The sequence below is a fragment of the Sinohyriopsis cumingii genome, chromosome 11 (genome assembly GCF_028554795.1).
Source record: "Sinohyriopsis cumingii isolate HCF-2022 chromosome 11, ASM2855479v2, whole genome shotgun sequence".
Taxonomy (NCBI): Eukaryota; Metazoa; Mollusca; class Bivalvia; order Unionida; family Unionidae; genus Sinohyriopsis; species Sinohyriopsis cumingii.
Window position 1 is genome coordinate 2,721,702 of NC_142971.1, and position 21,769 is coordinate 2,743,470.

The window sequence follows — 21,769 nt, forward strand, 5'->3', positions numbered from 1 at the left end:
CTCCGTCCAGGTGCACGTCGACATTTATATAAATCGTATATGTAATCACATAATTTTAGCAACCATACAATTATAGCAAAAAAGAGTTGACCCGCAAAATGTGCTCATTTGTCTGATTCACGTACACTACTATGTGATGGCCAGAGTTAAAAATATTTGCAGGGTGACCACATTCAATTGTGCAAAACTGTCTTAATGTTCTCTGCAATTAAGGAAAACAATCTGCATTGAAGAAATAAATTAGGAAAAGTTTTAGCAATTTGGCAAATAATTGATTTACCTATAATTTATGGCTCTCCTGTACAAAGTATAACATATGTGACACATCTGACAGGCAACAGCAGAACCTCCAATTCTATCCAATAATTTTTATTTCTAATTTCGGACACTCATCACAAACACAGATCTGCTGGCGCATTTTGTGAGAGTAGATGTAGGTCTATGTTGTTTGCATTTCATGTGTGTGTGTGTGTGTGTGTGTGTGTGTGTGTGTAAATAAAGCAGAGTGTATGTTCACCGTTACGCTGCTTAGTGTAAACATACAAGCGTGCCGTGATACAGGCGAGGTCGCTTATTCTGGACAACAGGATGGCTACCAGTTACCGTGATTATCCGGTTATGTCCTCTTTGCACGCGCAGTTTTTTCGAGTTAGTCTGTTAAAAAAGACAGTCACTGGTCGTGACGATTAGCACTTATGTGTATACAACTTAAATACAAATGTCCAAAATGCGCATTAAAAATGTAAGGGGGGGGGGGGGAACCAGGCCTCAAAAATGTCATGTAATGACGCTGTCTTTTGCAAATAAATAGCCTTATCATTTATCTATATGATGTGGGCTCTAACCACCATGTAAAATTCCAATAAATGGAACTAAACCAAATAACAGACTAACAACTAATCCAAACGGTTTTGTCTCCCCTGAATTAACATGATGCCCATCTGACAAGGAACCTGTGATTTGAACTTCGGTTGATGCATGCTCATGTACGTACAATCGCCACATTGTGTACGCCTCTGCTGTTTTGGAATTAACTGTTCAATGTTTGATATTATCCCTATGCTGACCAGCTGGGAAGAGATGCATGTGTATATAAAGCTTAACAAAAATGTTCAAAATATTTTATCCCTTGACTTTCTTTTGCTGTGATGACTTGCCAAGATCAATGTAATATATGTCTTGATTGTAATTTGAACTAAATAACATTTGTCATAAGAGTGTATTAAGATTCACTTTTGCTAAACGTAAAATTTGCTATGTACATTGTAGCACTTATTTTTCAAATATTCAGTTTCTTCCAAGTGTAGATTTTGTACATTGTGAAGGTCTTCAATTTCGGAGGCAAGTAAATCTTGCGTCCACAATCCCATCATGCCTAAATGGAAGTGATCGGATTTGACAAAACACGGCACTTGTGAAGTTTGTTACATAGTTATCATGAAGTTTACAATTAATGTGTCATCTGTTTATGCTGCCGATTTAAATTTAAAAAAGTTGTTTACTGAAATAGATAGAAAATTAGAAAAACCTAAGTAGCGTTTTCCAAAATTATGAATTAATATTCAATCTTGATAACCGGTAAAATTCTGGTATAGGAATGAAGGTGAATGTCACAGACTAATTGTTACGTGTCAAGGCTCTTACAAAATGTAACCGAAAAAAGTGAAGACAACAAGCTTTGTAAAAATTTAACAAATAATTTATTTTCCTATACTATAAAGTGAAGAAAAAGAAAAATAAACTTACGGTTTTACGAATCAAATCCAAAATTAATCCAAGAATTAAAAATAGAAGTCCTTGTATTAAAAAGTCCTGAGTGAAACCGAGTTCGAATCCCAATGAAATCGAAAATGGAAGGCGATGACGTATGTTGTAACCTGTGAAGTGCTGCAGTGTCAACAGTCTCTTGTTGAATCACAGAAAATATTATTCCAGGTTTTGAATTCTTTATAAATTTCGATTAAGGTCCTTGTCCAAGAATTAATTTAGAGCACTAGTATTTCCAGAGAAAACAATTACTTGAAATCCAAATAATTTGAAGAAAATAAAATAGGCCTAATTAGCCCAAAACTGGACACAACATACAACACCTGGACGTATCTAGTTTTAAGGCACGAATGACTAAATTATATAAGGAAATCAGTTATACACCAGTTTAAAACGCAAAATAAATTCCTGGATGAGGGTCACATGGTCATCCTTCTGGGAAAACCAAACGTTTGTAACAATAAACACGTGTTATTTGTCACGTACTCCATGTATAGCCTTGAATCCCCTTAATTAATCTTACTCTAAGAAAGAATACATTTAAAAAAGTTGTTTACCAAAAACTATCACTGGTTCTGAATCAAGGCCATGAACTAGGTCAGCATTAAATATAATGTTTCTATTAGTTGTTTATGTCGAAAAATATAAAGTTTTCTTTTCATCATAGGTCAATTATACAGGCGGTTTATATTTTTTAAAAATAACATACGAAGAAATCTTATGAATGATACAAAGTATACATGAAATAATACATTTCTATACACGAGAAAGCGCATCTGCTATTAAATTATCTTTTCCCTTGATGTGCCTGATGTCAATATTCTATTCCTGTAACAACAAGGGGCCCCGAGTGGCCGAGTGGTCTAAAGCGCTCTCCGTTACGGACCACTGCCATCTCACCTCTGTCTGCGTGGGTTCGAGTCCCGGATTCGGCCAATGTGGGTATGTGAGAAAGCTTGCCAGTAGCTTTTCGTGGGTCGGTGGTTCTTTCTGGTGCTTTCCTGGGTTCTTTCTCTACCATTAATACTGGCCGCCATGTATAGCCTATCTTGTGCTGAAAAATGGCGTTAAACCCTACAACAACAACAACAACAACAACCACTGTAACAACAAACTCCATCTTAATAATCTTTGATTTTTGTTTTTCATCTTGCTGATGAAAGTAAGGGGTTGTGATCACTCAACACAATAATCGAAGAAGGAGCTGAACTTATGTGAACAAAATGTTGTAATGCCAATATCAAAGCCAAACAAACATTCATTCTCGATTATATATTGAATAATTTCTTTGGTGCTTATTTAATTTGTTAGAAAAATAGCACACTGGATGATCAACACCACTTTTACCTTTTTGAATCAATAATTCTCCAACCCCAACATCACTTGTATCAACAGACAGTTTAACTGATTTACTGAAATTTGGAACTGTAAGAACTGGTACACTCTTAAGTATTGCCTTTAACTTAACAACAGCCTCCTGACATTTTTCAGTCCAAAGAAACTTGTTTTTCTTGCTCAATAAATTTGTCAGGGGTTCAGCAATTATGGAAGATTGGAACAAAATTTCCGATAGTATCCAGCCATACCGAAAAATCGCATCAGTTTTTTTTGTGCTAACAGACACAGGGAATTCAGAGATAGTCTTGACCTTAGCATCTACAGGTTTAACTTGTCCATGTCCCACTACTTGTCCTAGAAATGTTGCACAAGCACGACTGAACTCACTTCTAGATAAATTAATTGACAAACTTGCATCAGTGAGTCTCTCAAAGAATTTCCGAATTTTTTTATAAGTGTTCTTTCTAGGTGTCGTTGTAGATAATAACATCATCGATGTAAGCATCACAATTTTCTAGACCAGAGGTAATCATATTCATTAAACGTTGAAAAGTACTGGTGAACCTTTCATGCCAAACGGCATCACTTTATATTGATCAAGTCCGTCTGAAATCACGAATGCCAAAATTTCCTTTCCTCTTTCCGTCAGTGGAATCTGCCAAAATATTTGTATAAGGTCAAAGTTGATGACATACTTGGCGTTTCCAATTTTACCAATGCAGTAATCGATTCTGTGTAATGGAAATGAATCTGTTTTAGTCACACTGTTCACTTTTCTATAATCCGTGCACATGCGGAAAGTTTTGTCTGGTTTCGGAACAAGCATGTCACTCCAGTCACTTTTACTGTGCTCTATGAAATCATTCCCCAGAAAATACTGAATTGCTTTTTTCAAGTATTCCTGTTTGAGAGGGTTCATCCTGTAGGGTGTTTTTTCACAGGTGTGGAATTTACAATTTCAACGTCATGAAAATTTTTGTTTGTGCTTGTAGGAACATCTAGAAATAAGAGCTCGTATTCAAGTAATAACTTGCTAAGTTCATTCCTTTCTTGCTGTTGCAAATGTGAAAGTTTCTCGTCCAGATTATTCATAATTTCTGAATTCCGAAGATTTGTCACTCCAAAATCAATAGAGTCCGATTGCATCCGTTGGCTTAAATCCACAATGAGTGGGACTGGTACAACTAAACTAATTTCATGTTTAACCTGGCTATCTCTCAACATACTCCTTTACCATATTTATGTGGCAAAGTTGGTTATGTTTTCGCCTCCCAGGAGTATTTATGATATAATTTATATCATTTACTTTCTTTTCAACTGTGTAGGGACCTTAATACTTGGCCTGAAGAGGATTTTGTGGTATGGCCAAGAGAGCCAAAACCCTATCACCAGGCTGAAAACTCCTATCCCTTGCATTTTTATATCTTACTTTCAGTTTTGACTGAGTAGAGTGCAGATTAGTTATTGCAACCTCACAAGCTTATGACAACTTGTACTTAAAATTAGAAACATAACCAAGAAGATTGATTTCAGTATCTTCATTAGAAAGAAGGTTTTCTTTCAACAACTTCAATGGTCCACGCACAGTATGTCCAAAAACTAGTACAAAGGGACTGAATCCTAAAGATTCTTGAACTGATTCCCTAACAGCAAACAAAAGTAAATGAATGACTTCATCCCAATCTTTGTCTGTATGGAAACAATATGACCGAATGATATTTTTCAAAGTTTGGTGAAATCTTTCTAAAGCCCCTTGGCTCTCAAGGTGATAGCAGAAGATTTGAATTATTTAATGCCTAATTCGTACATAACTTGCTGGAAAATTCCAGACATACAATTTGACCCTTGATCAGATTGGACAGGTTTGGGAAGGCCAAATTCAGTTTTAAAAAAATTCAAAGCTTTTACTATTGTGTTAGCTTTAATATTCCTCAAAGAAATTGCCTCTGGGAATCTTGTTGAGGCACGCATAATGGTCAACAAGTATTGGTTACCTGACTTGGTTTTAGGTAAGGGACCAACACAATCTACCATTATTCTACTAAATGGTTCGTCAAATGCAGGAATATGTTGCAGTGAGCCTTAGGTATCTTTTGACTGAGTTTTGCTACCATTTGACAAGTACGACAAGATCTACAGTATTTACAAATATCACTTTTAATTTTTGGCCAGTAGAAGTGATTCAAGATCGTGTGATAAGTCTTATTGATCCCTAAATAACCAGCCAGAGGAGTTCCATGGACCAGACTAGGTATTTCCTCTCTGTATGATTTTGGAACTACAATTTGATAGTTCACTGACCACTCGTCACCAGCAGGTACATCGGGAGGTCTCCATTTTCTTATAAGAATCCTATTTTTAATGAAATAACAGACATATACTTCAGTGGCTTCAGTTTCAATAATGGCCTTTTGAAACAAACAGATTTCAAGATCTTTTTCCTGTTCAACGACAAGTGATTGTCGTTTGTCACCCTGGTTAGAATAAAGATAATGAGTAGTTAAAAGAGGATCACTGTGATCAATACCTTTTGATTGATCCAAATAAGGAGTGAAAGTGACCTCATCAAAGACCTGACCAATACATGTGTCAGCTAAAGGAATACTTTCCTGATCAACATCATTCTCATGAGCTTTCTTTACCATAACTCTAGTAACTGCACAAGCTGGGTATAAATCAAGGAATTCTTTTTCAATAGGATCAACTTTCTGATCCAAACATGGCTTGTCAGTTACAAGTGGATTAACCACAACTACATCTCCAGTTAGGTCGTTGCCTAGTAATAAATACATGCCCTCAACGGGTAAAGCATACACATTTCCGACTGTCACGGGTCCTGAGACTAAGTCTGATGACAAATTTACACAATGGAGAGGAACATTAATAAAGCCGCACTCTACTCCCTGAACAAGAAAACTCTCATTAGAAAAAGACTTCTCAGAAAAAGGCAAAGTACCTGATAATAAAAGACTCAGAGAAGCTCCCGTGTGCCTTAAAATTTTAATAGGGATGGGATTGGCTGAATCACCCAAGAGTGATATAGAACCCTTCGACATGAATGGTTCATAACTCTCCATCATAAAATTAGACAAGGGTTTATTAAACCCAACAAATATATTGCTTTCAATACATGACCGTGACCTTGACCTCTTCGAAATAAGTGCATTTGGAATAGGTCTGTCTTAATTGTGATGCTTATTTTTCAATTTGTAGCAATCAGAAATAATGTGTCATTTCTTCTTACAATAGGTACACGTAGGAAGAAATAAGGATTTCTAATCATTCTTATCAGAAACTTGATTTCTAAAAGTTGTGCTAGATTGAAATTTAGAAGGGCTTCTATTAGACTGAAATACTTTTCTACCAGAAGACTGCTGAGTGGAAGACTTACTTACAAAAGAAACTTTATGAGCTAAGGAGTACTCATCAGCAGAACGAGCATAATTTTCTAAGTTTTCGACCTTATGCTCATCAAGATAAGTCTTAATGTCACTATGGACACAGTTCTTGAACTCTTTAAGTAATACGAGTTGTCTCCGATTTTTTTAATCTGGGTCAACTTTCCTGGCTAAGCACCACCTTTCAAATAACTGTTCTTTCTCTCTTGCAAATTCGACAGCTTCTTTTTACAGTTTCTGAATTTTTGTCGATAAGCCTCAAGGACCAATTCATAACCCTTTAAGATGCATTCCTTAACCAGATTATAGTCGGTACTTTGCTGTAGTGACAGTAAATTATAAATATCACTAGCTTTACCAGCAAATACACGTTCTAATAACAGAGTCCAATGCTCCCTTGGCCATTTCAAATTTTCAGCAATTTTTTCGAACTGAGGAAAATATCTGTCTACTTCTTTTTTTCTAAAAGGGGGCACTAACCTAATATTCTTAGTAACATCAAAACTAGAATTTTTATGTGAAGTGGAATGTGCATTTCACTTGCCAGCTCTATTTCTTTTATTCTAAATTAATATTCCCTCTCTTCCATCTTTCTTTGCATTTGCATTTGTCTCTCTCCTCTTTCTCCGATTGTAACTGTATTCGGATCTGTTTCTCCTTTCTCCAATAACATTTGTTCTTTCTCCTTCTTTAATAACATTTGCTCTTTCTCCTTCTCTAATAACATTTTGTTCTTTCTCTTTCTCCAACTGCAACTGCATTTGTTCTTCTTCTTTATCTTTCTGAAGTTCCAGCTGTCTTAACTCCCATCTTGTATTTTAATTTTAATTCCTTTACTTTTATGTCAGAGTCTGTTACAGACTTACTGATCAAAACCAAAACACTTTTATTCAAAACACTTTTAAATGTAAAAACAAAACAACAGTTTTCTGAAATATTTTAGCCAAAATTCTTACATCCAAAGGACGAGCCCCCAATATTTTTGTTATGTGTCTAGGCTCTTACAAAACGTGACAGTTGTTGTTGTTGCTGTGGGGTTTTAACACCATTTTTCAGCACACGATAGGTTATGCATGGCGGCCAGTATTAATGGTGGAGAAAGAACCCGGGAAAACCCCGGGAAGAACCACCGACCCACGAGAAGCTACTGGCAAGCCTTCTCACATACCCACATTGGCCGAATCCTAGACTCGAACCCACGCAGACAGAGGTGAGATGGTAGTGATCCATAACGGAGAGCGCTTTAGACCACTCGGCCGCTCGGGACCCCAAAATGTAACAGAAAAGAGTGAAGACAACAAACTTTGTAAAATTTAACAAATAATTTATTTCCCTAGGCTATCAAGTGAAAAATGAGAAAAAAGAACTTAGTTTTATGAATCAAATCCAAAATTAATCCAAGAATTAAAAAATAGAAGTCCTAGTAATAAAAAGTCTTGAGTGAAACTGAGTTCGAAACCCGATGAAATCCAAAACGGAAGGCAATGATGTCTGTTGTAACCTGTGAAATGCTGCAGTGTCAACAATCTCTTGCTGAATCATAGAAAATATTATTCCAGTTTTTGAATTCAATATACATTTTTGATAAGGGGCTGTCCATTTAGTAGGTACGTATGGAAGGGGAGTGGATAACCCAAATGCATACACTTGTGTATGGGGAGGTCTACTGATAATGTACATACACATAGGAAACGGGGGTGGGGGGGTGGGGTACCTTGACAACAATTTGTCTAATACGTAACCTGTTCGTCAGTCGGCGTTTGAATTTTAGCAGACACTATACAAACTGTTTAAAGTTATGCAGCTTATTTCTTTGATGCAGCCAGACATTCAACCTTGGTGGACTGTTTTATTAAACAAGATCATATTATTAATCCTTTAGGTGGCACTCACCAGATAATATGTACTTTTGAGAGAGTGACGTATGTAAGGTGAAGTAGTTCGCATTTAAAACATGCACAGTGGAGAGAACGTTTGCATACCTCTATGCTACATTAATGTAATGTGGATGATATTTCTTTTGGATATTGTACTTTTGGAAATTTTACATGATTTAAGCACACTGCTAACTAAAATGACTGCTCCCTTGTGTTAAAAAATCAGTCTGAATTAGTCTAAAGTACACTATACATAGCAGCTATTAAAATAGGGAAAATGAATTTTGCCAGACTAGACAATACCAGCTTCTGAAAGTGCAATGAATGAATTACCAAATATATAAAATGTAAAAAAAGTTATCGGCTCTTTTTTATACAACTGACCTCTGAAGTTCAGGAAGTGAAAATGACCAAGTAGAGCTAGCACTTTTTTGAAAGGTGCACATTTGAAGTAAGGCCAAGCTGTATACTCTATAACCCATAGTACACCCATCAATCATACACCAAAATAAAGGGAATTAAAGGTTCTTTGCATTATACCTAAGATATACACGGTCTTTTTTAAATAGCCAGTATAACCAGTGAGGAAAGCCAGGGACATTCTTTTTCTTTAAATTCCTAACCCTATGCAAAATGCGAAACTGTATAGCGCCACCTTATGGTTTCTGCGTGGATTAAATATAGCCCATTCTATAGAATTCAGGGGGGAGGTGAGTGCGTCAAGCGTACATACGCAGGTGGGGTGTGTGTCAAAAAGTATGCATGTGTACGGGGCGGAGGGGAGAGGTCAAGATTTGGCAGATTTTTGAGTACGTACTAACTGGATGGCCCCTAAATGTCCTAGTCCAATAATTAATTTAGAGCACTATTTCCAGAGAAAACAATTACTTGAAATCCAAATAATTTGAAGAAAATAAAATAGACCTAATTAGTCCTAAACTGGATGCAACATAAAACACCTGGACGTCTCAAGTGTTACGGCACGAATGACTAAATTCTATAAGGAAATAAGTTATACACAAGTTTAAAACGCAAAACAAATTCCTGGATGAGGGTCACATGGTCATCCTCCTGGGAAAACCAAAAGTATGTAACAATAAACACGTGTTATTTGTCACGTACTCCAGGTATGGCCTTGATACCACTTAATGAATCTTACTCTGAGAAAGAATAGAAGAAAAAAAAGAAGAAAAAAGTTGTTTACCAAAAACTATCACTGGTTCTGAATCAAGGTCAGGAACTTGGTCAGCATTAGATACAATGTTTCTATTATTTGTTGTTCACGTCGAAAAATAAAAAAGACAGTCAGAACTGAACTCTATTCTAGACAAAATCAAATCCAGTAAACAAAGTTACATTACCATAACACGTAATAGAATTTTTAAAAAATTAAAACCTAACAAACAAATAAATTAAATTTACATAACACTATCTATTCCAAACGTCATTCGAGAAACAATTAAAGAAAAGACTCTAAAACCGGGAATCAGCAAACTTATTTTTTTCCTGGTGATGAATAGTACTCTTTATATAATACATACTAAGTGATGCATCCTCATCATTTGACACAGTCACATATCAGGTATCCATCCAGTATATTACATGGAAAAATATAAATAAACCATTATAATGGGAAGCATGAACATACATGTGTTATATCTGGTATAGTGTTATACTGAAATGCTTTATAGTGAGATACCACTGTATACAAGTACTAATATCTAATACTGTGGTAGGATAAACATTATATCATCTTACATATCTGATATTAAACCAAAGTATAATCAATGATTAAAAAGCTCACTGTCACTTGCATTCAGCAACCACTGTAATCATTATCATGCAGAAAATAAAGTGATCTGGACAACAAGACCATTTTTGGGTACATTCTTCTATCTTTATATCTAACCTTTGAATATTTGTACATTTTACATTCTCACTTTTAATTGGTACTATATAGCCAGTATTGTGCTGAGATATTCTGAAACCACCTACCTACTATGACAGAGCAAAAAAGAGACATACAATGGTAAAATCAAGAGTCCCTCAAAATCATGGATGCTAAATAGGGTCAAATGGATTGCCAGAAATTCAAGATAAGACTATTTCTTCTTCTTAACTACTGAAAGTGTTGAAACAGCTGAAATTCTTTAGTAATAACACAATTTTTAAATTAGATGCAGTGGTGTACATATTGGATGTCAAACTGGTACCTTTTTCATGTAGGACCAAAGACATTAGAAGACTTTTGGTGAATACACCTTGTCAATATGATCATCCATTTAAGGGGAGCGAGACAACATCCATGGTGGCAGCCATATTTGATGCATAATTGGCACCCTTTCATTCAGGACACACTAAACCCTTTGGTGAAAACCCCATGTTGGTAAAGCCATCCATTTGGGAGAAGCAGAGATAATATTTTCAAGATGGCCACAATGGTGATCACAGAGAGCCAATTTGCATCATTTCTATTTAGGACCAACTCAACAGCACAGATATCCTCTGATGAAGACCCAAGTCAAAATGACTCTCCATTTTGTTGGAGAAGCAATAACATGATTTTCAAGATAGCTGACATAGTGCCAATATTAGATATCAAATGGGCACCATTTACATTTAGGACCTTCCAGATGTCATAAGAAAGTCTTCTGGTGAATGCACAATGTCAAAAATAACCAGCCATCAAAGAGCAGTGGCAACAATAAGATTTTCATGCTGGCCATGGTGGCCTTACTGGAAGAAAGATCTGAACCATTTTCATTTATGATCAATGAGACATCACAAGAAGACTTTTAAAAAAAAACCCATGCTGATGTGATCATTCACTCCAGAGATACAGTGATAACAAGATTTTCAAGATGACCACTGTGGTAGCCATAGTGGATGTCTGAGTGGCATCATTTTCATGAAGGACCAGCCAGACATCATAAGAAGCATTTTAGTTTAAAAAAAACAATACAACCATCCATTCAGTAAAAGTGGCATTAATAAGGTTTTCAAGATGGTGGCAATACTGAATGTGTAAGCAGCACCATTTTCATGTAGAACGAACTAGACATTATACAAAGACTTCAAGTGAAAACCTCATGTCAAAAGGACCTTTTGCTCAGCAGCCTGTCCCTAGGATGTGCGGGGCCAAAGGCAGCATGTGAGGCCCAAGGCAGCATGCAGATCCCAAGGCAGCAAGCGATGAGTGGGGCCCCAAGCAAAAAACTTGCATTGCGGGGTTGATTTTCTGAAGCATGGGGCCCAGGGCAGTTGCCATGTTCGCCTTGACCTAGGGCCAGGCCTGTTGCTCAGGAGAAGTAATAACATGATTTCCAAGTTGACTTCTGTTGGACATCAGACTGGCACCATTTTTATGCAGGACCAACTAGACATCGTACGAAGTCTTTTAGTTAAAACAACATGTCTATATACCCATCTAGTCAACAGGAGTGGCAATAAGATTTTCAAAATGGCTACTGTATTGGCCATATTAAACATAAAAACAGCAGCACCATTTTCATTCAGAACTAATGAGACCATGGGATGAATGTGGATGTAAAGCTTCATGGCAATCTTCTAGATACATTAGATACATGGCAATCTTCTAGATACATTAGATACATGGTAATCTTCTAGATACATTGTATACATGGCAATCATCTAGATACATTAGGAGGATGTGCAATAACAAACAATAAATGGATACATTAGGAGGATGTGCAATAACAAACAATAAATGGATACATTAGGAGGATGTGCAATAACAAAGATACATTAGGAGTATGTGCAATAGCAAACAATAAATGGATGTTGTGAGAAAACCCATTCCGTAAGCTCTTCTGGTCTGTGAGTTAAAGCCGTTATTTTCTATGATATCAAATTAGAGGCACTATAATGCATTGATGAAATAAATATTATTTTTGCATTAACTTTTTAAATCATTATTCTTAAAATTTGTTTTAAAAGCTGTCCATCATTGTCCATCCGAAGAAGCCATATTTTACTAGGCATAAGTCACTGGCTTATAATAAACTTGGAGTGACAGCCAGCAGTACATAGCTCATGCATCAATCATTACCTTGTCTACAATGGAGACCTCACAACTGCAGTATGCAGTCCACTCATTAATTTCTAACCTGCTAATAGCTTACTGGTGATAGAAAGGCCAATATTTATTTCATAAGGAGAACTATGAAGTGTTTTGTCACTCAATTTTCTTTTCATTATACAGGACTGCTTAGCATTTTGGTTACAAACAAGTTCTATATTATACTGAAAACCATGCATTATTCAAACTGAATTTCTATATTTCATATTTCAGTCATTGGTGGTAGAAGAAGACAATTGTTGTTGTTGTGGGCTTAATGCCATTTTTCAGCATCATAGGCTATACATGGCAACCAGTATAACTGATGGAGGAAGAAAATAGGAAAAAAACCCAGAAAAACCATGAATCCACTGGCAAGCTTTCTCCCATACCCACATAGACTTAGCCTAAGACTTGAACCCAGGCTGACAGAGGTGAAATGTCTATTCCTACTTCAATCTTCACTAGTCAGAAAGAGCCTTATGTATAGTATGTATGCTGTATCAATGATATACGAGATGTATAAACTTTTCATTGTAAGGAAATGAGGCCTGCCAAGCTTCCTTTTAATGAAAAATGTATAGGAGTGGTATATCAATGATACAGCATACATACTATATTTTATTTATACCATGTACAAGTTTTCATTTTATATGGGAGATAAAACTGACAGGCATAAACAGTGCACTTTAGGGAAGTGAACTCTTCACAAGCCCTCACATGTATGTACGCCCAAACAAGAAGTTCTCTAGTGATTCATAATTTCCTGTACACTTCATTCATATTAATTGCTATGTTTCCTTTAGCAATATTAAATGAAATGAAAACACATGGCTAATAGTTAACATTCAAATTTTTTTATATAATGTGCATGCAAACATTTAAGTTGCAGTGTTCGGTGTCATGAACAGTAACAGGGCAGCCATTTGCATCTACAGCAACACAGCGATTTGAGCCAGAAACATCAAAATAATAAAGGAACAAGAGGTAATTAAACAATTTAACCCTAACTACATTTCACTGATATCATTTCTGTTCATATTTCGCTATTTCTACTGTCAGTGTCACTTTCACTTTCAATAATTCTCCCACTTTTCTGCTGTGTGGGCCCTGTTTGAGAATTCGCCTGTTGAAAGAAGTTGATCCAGTTTTGGATATCGTTCACGTTTTGCGGGAGGATCATAACAAACATATTTCATGTGGTGATCTTTGATCCCTAGAATGGGTTGCTGATAATCTGATTCTGTTGAATATTACACGTTTGAGAACTTGATATACTACAGTCAGTTGCTGTGCAGTTGGAAATTTCTTTGTAGTGGGTGTTGGGGTTGACAGCATCATTACTTGGGTGGCTGGTGTTGCTCACGTAATTGGAGTACATCCGTTGTTGTTTGTCACTAATGTTTGAGTAGCTGTTTACAGACTGTACATTTTTGTGGCCTGACATTTGCATGATATCAGTTAGGGGAATGTTTTTGTCTCTTAACTTCTGAATTAGGTACTTTTGGCTACTTGTGTTTGTTAATTTCTTTCTTTCTGTAATATTTGCCTTTTGTTTCATTTTTTTCATGATTCATCCAAGTTTGTTAATTCCAATGATCTGTTTCCTAAACCATTTTGGGTTTGTCGCTGAGATTGGCATAGTGTTGGGCGTAATACAAAAAGGATCTTCACATTGACAATGTCTGCTGGTCTTAGCTCAGCATACTATTTGTAGATAGCAAGTCGATCTCTCTCTTTGTTGTTTTTGTTTTCATACATCTTAGGATTAATATCCCTGATGTCCTTGACATTGTCTCCTGTTCTTGTTTTTGTCTGCCTTTCATTGAGTTCAAGATATTTTAGGCCATTCACATCTTTCTTTAGTGTAACATACCCCATTTCAGATTGTAATGTTCAGTCATTCTTCTCAAACCAAAATGCACAGAGTTGTTAAACCACAATGTGTTAAGAATGGCTTCAGGTGTTTCCGTCCCCATTAGTATTTTGTTATACAATGCATTTATTCCTTTGTGATCTGTTGACCCTTTAGATTTTAAATCACTTTGCTTAGACCAAAGAGCTTCCCTTGTTAATGCAAAATTCATATATGTTCCTCTCATGATTGTACTTGCATATTTCTTCATTTTTAGGCGGCAATCAACAGAGCTGATGATGTTTCTTATGCTGCTTGGTTCAAACTCAGATCCATCTTTTCTCCTAACACTGAGTATAAAACCAGCCAGGACTGATCCAATTCAGGTGGGTGTATCTCGTGTAAATTTCTGGATTCATTTTTTTACTGCATGAGTTCTGTCACTAGCCTTACATCAAAAAGTGTCTTTTTTAAAGTACTTACTTTCTATAAATTTCAGTGTATCATCAGGCTCATTGTGTACAAATCTGTCCTCCCTAACAAGCTCACATTTGGACACAGAATGATCGTTTTCATTTACAAATCTCTCAACCATGTCTCTATCAAACTCTCCAATTAACTCACAGTTCAGTAGATTAAATGTTGCTTCATCATCTGCTTCTTATGTCATTGTTTTCTTTTTTCCAAAGAGATGCAGTGTTTGAATATTTTGCCAGAAGAAGAGACTGGAAACAACAGTGTTGACAGAGATGACAGCAGATGACACGGGCTGGAGCTCAATAATATTTGTGGGTTTTTTCGTATAAAAATGTTTGTATAAAAATATTTTGTATGAAAATCATTTTCTTTTTCTTTTTTCCTTTTTAAATGTAATATTCCAAGAAATTCATATCCATGTTTAGAGAGTACAATAGCTATCAAAACATCATCATTATGCGTATTCATATGCCATGGGCAAATCACAATTTGATATACTAATACTATTGGTATATCAAGTTGCTTTATACCAACACTTCAAAGGCCATGTTATTTGTAATGTATGTGTAATGTATGTGGTATATGTATGTATATATATAGATATATATGATCTCATACATTTACTAATTATATATAATGGATAAATGTATGAAATTACAAGTACAAATACTAAACCCATGTTAGTAAAACATCAAATGTAGGTCAGTGACTTTTTTTTTTTTTTTGGGTACAGTAGTGACAAAGATGCATTCAATAATCAAGTTTCATAACCAAACATAAACGGAACCCAATAAATAAACTTTCAAAACAAAATTTCAACAAAACCACTGAAGCATGAAATATTGGTCAACAATACCTCTTTTTGCATTAAGGATGTATAACTTATCAATATACATCCACTCACCAAGTTTCATGATTCTAGGTAAGACAGTATGCATATAACATGCTAAAGACTCAAGTGGTCATGAGCTAAATAATAATAATAATAATAATAATAACACAAATAATAATAATACAAATAATAATAATAATAATAATAATAATAATAATAATAATACAAATAATAATAATACAAATAATAATAATAATAACACAAATAATAATAATACAAATAATAATAATAATAACACAAATAATAATAATACAAATAATAATAACACAAATAATAATAATACAAATAATAATAATAATAATAATAATAATAATAATAATAATAATAATAATAATAACAAATAATAATAATACAAATAATAATAATAATAATAACACAAATAATAATAATACAAATAATAATAATAATAATAATAATAACACAAATAATAATAATACAAATAATAATAATAATAACACAAATAATAATAATACAAATAATAATAATAATAACACAAATAATAATAATACAAATAATAATAACACAAATAATAATAATACAAATAATAATAATAATAATAATAATAATAATAATAATAATAATAATAACACAAATAATAATAATACAAATAATAATAATAATAATAACACAAATAATAATAATACAAATAATAATAATAATAATAATAATAACACAAATAATAATAATACAAATAATAATAATAATAATAATAACACAAATAATAATAATACAAATAATAATAATAATAATAATAATAACACAAATAATAATAATACAAATAATAATAATAATAATAACACAAATAATAATAATACAAATAATAATAATACTAATAATTCAAATAATAATAATACAAATAATAATAATAATGCAAATAATAATAATAATAATGAGGACTTTGTACAGCACCTAATATTTAGAAGCTCTAAGTGCTTTACAACATTAGACAACACTTATAACATAAAAAACAAATATAATGATATGATTACAAAAAAACAAACACCCTGAAATTAGAAAACATAAAAAACATGCTGAAAATATTTAAGGTAGGAAATATTATTAGGTCTTTAAGTTTGTTCTTGCAGAGATTTAACCAAAGTCAGTAAATGATGAAATATAACGTCATGATGAGTACCTTCTGTTGTAAGTGTGTGGTTATTTCATGATTCACGCATAAACAGAGCTCAAGAAATGAACATCAATAACAAAATTTACCGAAGTCAGTGAAGTATAAAATATGGGCCGTGATGAAAAAGAAATGAAATACTCATCCACTTGTACCAAGTTTTGTCATTCTAGACATAACAGTATGCATGCCAAAACCCTATGTAGTTGTAAGCCAATTACAAAAATGAAATGTAAGAGTGATCTTATGTTTTATGGTGCAGTCTAAGATGTATATAATCATGGTTTTATGTTTTAATCACGAATATTAAAAACATCAAAATGAACTAAAGTCAGTGAAGTATGAAATCTGGGTCACAACATTGACCTACTTTGAAGATGAGGCTATAATACTCATCAAGATGCATCCTGTCATCAAGTTTCATGGTTCTAGGTATAATAGTATTATACAGGCGATAAAAAAACAAATGAGAGAAACATAACCTAAGTAAGTCCAAATGTGAGATGTAGATCACAGTGATCCTCTTTTGTTACAAGGGCATGGTACTAATAGTGATTCATACAATAATCTATTTTGATTCCAGCATCAACAGTGCTTCCAAAAGAAACCCAAGTCAGTGAAGCATGAAATATGGGACAAATTGATCGACTTTTGTGATGAGAGTGCAATACTCATCAAGATGCATCCATTCACCAAGTTTCAAGTTTCATGAATATAGGTAAAACAGTACATATGTAGGGTGCAAAAAAAACTTTTTAATTATGAGCTAATGTAAAAACTTAACATAAACCAGTTAAAATGAGAAATGTAGGTCACAGTGACATTCTTTTTTGGTAAGGGTGTTGTACTAATTGAGATATGTACAATCATCTGATGATTCTGCATAAACAGCAGTTCAGAAGAAAAAACTGAACACAAATTTAACTAGTTAGTGAAGCATGAAATATGGGTGTACAGTGACCTACTTTTGTGATCAAAATGCATCCTTTCACCAAGTTGTATGATTCCAATGATAACAGTATTTACACAATGTCCACATATGTGAGCAAAACACATAAATTTAATCAAAAATGTACAACTAATGTAGATACATGTATGGTTGAGGATTGGAGGTCTAAAGCACTTGCCTTTACCGATTACTGCCATCTCACCTCTGTCCAAATGGGTTTGAGTCTCAGGCTTGGCCAATGTGGGTATGTGAGAAAGCTGCCAGTAGCTTCCTGTGGGTCAGTAGTTCTTACTGGAGTATTCCTGGGTTCTTTCTCCACCAACAATACTGGCTGCCATATATAGTCTTTCTTCTACTAAGAAATGGCATTAAACTACAAAACAACAGGCATGTACAGGGGATAGGGGCAATGAAACCAACTCAAAAATGACTACCCAAGACCCTGGAAGAAAAAATTATTAAAATTATGTGCATGTTTACATTTGTGAATGGTTTTTTTTCTGTGTATCACATATACTTGTTTATATGATAAATTCAACTGCAAGCTGCACAGACCCAGATCTGCTGGTGCATAATGCTCTAAAAGATCCGGGTCTGTGCAATTAACTAGGAGTAATCAGTAGAACAAACAAAACAGACCCCAATCTGCAAGCACATTATGCAATGGCAGATCAGGATCTTTGTTGTTTGTAGTTTAACTCAACTTATAAACGAGTATATATGATAGAACCCAAGACCAATGCCAGGGATGGCTAGAGGTGAAAACAACAAAGTGTTCATGAAAAATTCATAGCAACAAAATAAACTTCAAACATAAATTTAAGATGGAAATGTGTATTTAGTAAAATGGTATAAAATATTAAATTATTCAACAAAAAAAGCCTTGAGATTCATTACGCTTAAAAGAAATTTTAAAGTTTTTACCTGGTTAAAGATTCTACTCTAAAAATAAATAAAAAACTTCAGTTGCTTTAAAATCAGAATAATGGTACATGTACTTGCAATAAAACTTCTTACAGGTTTAATTTCATTAATATTTATATTAGCAGTTGAGAATCATTTTAGGAATGGGGCCCCAAGTGGCCGAGTGGTCTAAAGCGCTCTCTGTTACGGATCACTGCCATCTCACCTCTGTCTGCGTGGGTTCGAGTGTCGGATTCGGCCAATGTGGGTATATGAGAAAGATTGCCAGTAGCTTCTCGTGGGTCGGTGGTTCTTCCCAGCATTTTCCCAGATTCTTCCTCCACCATTAATACTGGCCACCATGTATAGCCTATCGTGTTCTGAAAAATGGTGTTAAACCCCACAACAACAACAACAACAACTTCTAGGAATAAAAATATCACTAATAAACGAGTGAATATGTACAAATAACCAAGACAACAGCTGTCACAAGCTCAAATTGTTGAGAAAAAAAATACAAATTTATCTCCATATCTGAGATGTTACATAAATGTTATGTGCTATTAATTGTACAAGCATTGTATATCTGATAACATTACTATCGTTCTTCAATACATCAAACATCATATGTATTCATTCACATGCTCCAATTGTTGATGAACTGCTTTACAATTTTTCACAAAGACAAAAAATTTTAAAGGGTAAAGTTAATACTTTCTCGTATTTAATATTCTGACACGTAGAACATATGGAATAAAATACTTTTTCCTGCTGTGTGTTGCCATTCTCTACTGTAAAAATACTGTAATTGTTAATTTTAAATCATAATTAGGAATTATGAAAAAGCAAACTATGGCACTCACAATATCTATACTGGCAGGAAGTAAAACCTCCCCACTGTCATCACCAAATGGCTGAAAGTGGTTAGAACTGGAATGCATCATCTGATTTCAGAATGGGTTTTACTATACTTCTGAGGGGCCCCGAGTGGCCGAGTGGTCTAAAGCGCTCTTTGTTACGGATCACTGCCATCTCACCTCTGTCTGCGGCGGTTCGAGTCTAAGATTCAGCCAATGTGGGCATGTGAGAAAGCTTGCCAGTAGCTTCTCGTGGGTCGGTGGTTCTTTCCGGGGTTTTCCGGGTTCTTCCTCCACCATTAATACTGGCCGCCATGTATAGCCTATCGTGCTGAAAAATGGCGTTAAACCCCACAACAACAACAACAACAACTATACTTCTGCCATCTTCATCTGGTTACTAGAATCTTCTGTACTATAGTTTTTCTGTGTGTCACCCTGTTACTAGAATGGGCTGTACTATAGTTTTTCTGTGTGTCATCTTGTTACTAGAATGGGTTGTACTATAGTTTTTCTGTGTATCATCTTGTTACTAGAATGGGTTGTACTATAGTTTTTCTGTGTGTCATCGTTACTAGAATGGGTTGTACTATAGTTTTTCTGTGTGTCATCTTGTTACTAGAATGGGTTGTACTATAGTTTTTCTGTGTCATCTTGTTACTAGAATGGGTTGTACTATAGTTTTTCTGTGTGTCATCTTGTTACTAGAATGGGTTGTACTATAGTTTTTCTGTGTGTTGTCTTGTAACTAGAATGGGTTGTACTATAGAGTTTTTTTGTGTGTCATGTCATCTTGTTACTAGAATGGGTTGTACTATAGAGTTTTTCTGTGTCATCATGTTACTAGAATGGGTTGTACTATAGTTTTTCTGTGTATCATCTTGTTACTAGAAATATGGTTTGTACTATAGTTTTTCTGTGTGTCATCTTGTTACTAGAATGGGTTGTACTATAGTTTTTCTGTGTGTCATCTTGTTACTAGAATGGGTTGTACTATAGTTTTTCTGTGTGTCATCTTCCTACTAGAATGGGTTGTACTATAGTTTTCTGTGTGTCATCTTGTTACTAGAATGGGTTGTACTATAGAGTTTTTCTGTGTGTCATCATGTTACTAGAATGGGTTGTACTATAGTTTTTCTGTGTGTCATCATGTTACTAGAATGGGTTGTACTATAGTTTTTCTGTGTGTCATCTTGTTACTAGAATGGGTTGTACTATAGGTTTTCTGTGTGTCATCTTGTTACTAGAATGGGTTGTACTATAGTTTTTCTGTGTCATCTTGTTACTAGAATGGGTTGTACTAAAGTTTTTCTGTGTGTCATCTTGTTACTAGAATGGGTTGTACTATAGTTTTCTGTGTGTCATCTTGTTACTAGAATGGGTTGTACTATAGGTTTTCTGTGTGTCATCTTGTTACTAGAATGGGTTGTACTATAGTTTTTCTGTGTGTCATCTTGTTACTAGAATGGATTGTACTATAGTTTTTCTGTGTGTCATCTTGTTACTAGAATGCATTGTACTATTGTTTTTCTGTGTGTCATCTTGTTACTAGAATGGGTTGTACTATAGTTTTTCTGTGTGTCATCTTGTTACTAGAATGGGTTGTACTATAGTTTTTCTGTGTGTCATCTTGTTACTAGAATGGGTTGTACTATAGAGTTTTTCTGTGTGTCATCTTGTTACTAGAATGGGTTGTACTATAGTTTTTCTGTGTGTCATCATGTTACTAGAATGGGTTGTACTATAGTTTTTCTGTGTGTCATCTTGTTACTAGAATGGGTTGTACTATAGTTTTTCTGTGTATCATCTTGTTACTAGAATGGGTTGTACTATAGTTTTCCTGTGTGTCATCTTGTTACTAGAATGGGTTGTACTATAGTTTTTCTGTGTGTCATCTTGTTACTAGAATGGGTTGTACTATAGTTTTTCTGTGTATCATCTTGTTACTAGAATGGGTTGTACTATAGTTTTTCTGTGTGTCATCGTTACTAGAATGGGTTGTACTATAGTTTTTCTGTGTGTCATCTTGTTACTAGAATGGGTTGTACTATAGTTTTTCTGTGTCATCTTGTTACTAGAATGGGTTGTACTATAGTTTTTCTGTGTGTCATCTTGTTACTAGAATGGGTTGTACTATAGTTTTTCTGTGTGTCGTCTTGTAACTAGAATGGGTTGTACTATAGAGTTTTTTTGTGTGTCATGTCATCTTGTTACTAGAATGGGTTGTACTATAGAGTTTTTCTGTGTCATCA

At 34.5% G+C, this 21,769-nt stretch overlaps 1 long non-coding RNA gene across 1 annotated transcript; it reads left to right on the forward strand.

Moving 5' to 3' along the window:
* Positions 1-11,613: 11,613 nt before the first annotated feature.
* On the forward strand, positions 11,614-15,838 carry LOC149787529 (uncharacterized). Its single transcript, XR_016424066.1, has 3 exons — positions 11,614-13,445; positions 14,591-14,699; positions 15,003-15,838. It is a non-coding gene; the product is annotated as an uncharacterized LOC149787529 (long non-coding RNA).
* The last annotated feature ends 5,931 nt before the right edge of the window (positions 15,839-21,769 follow it).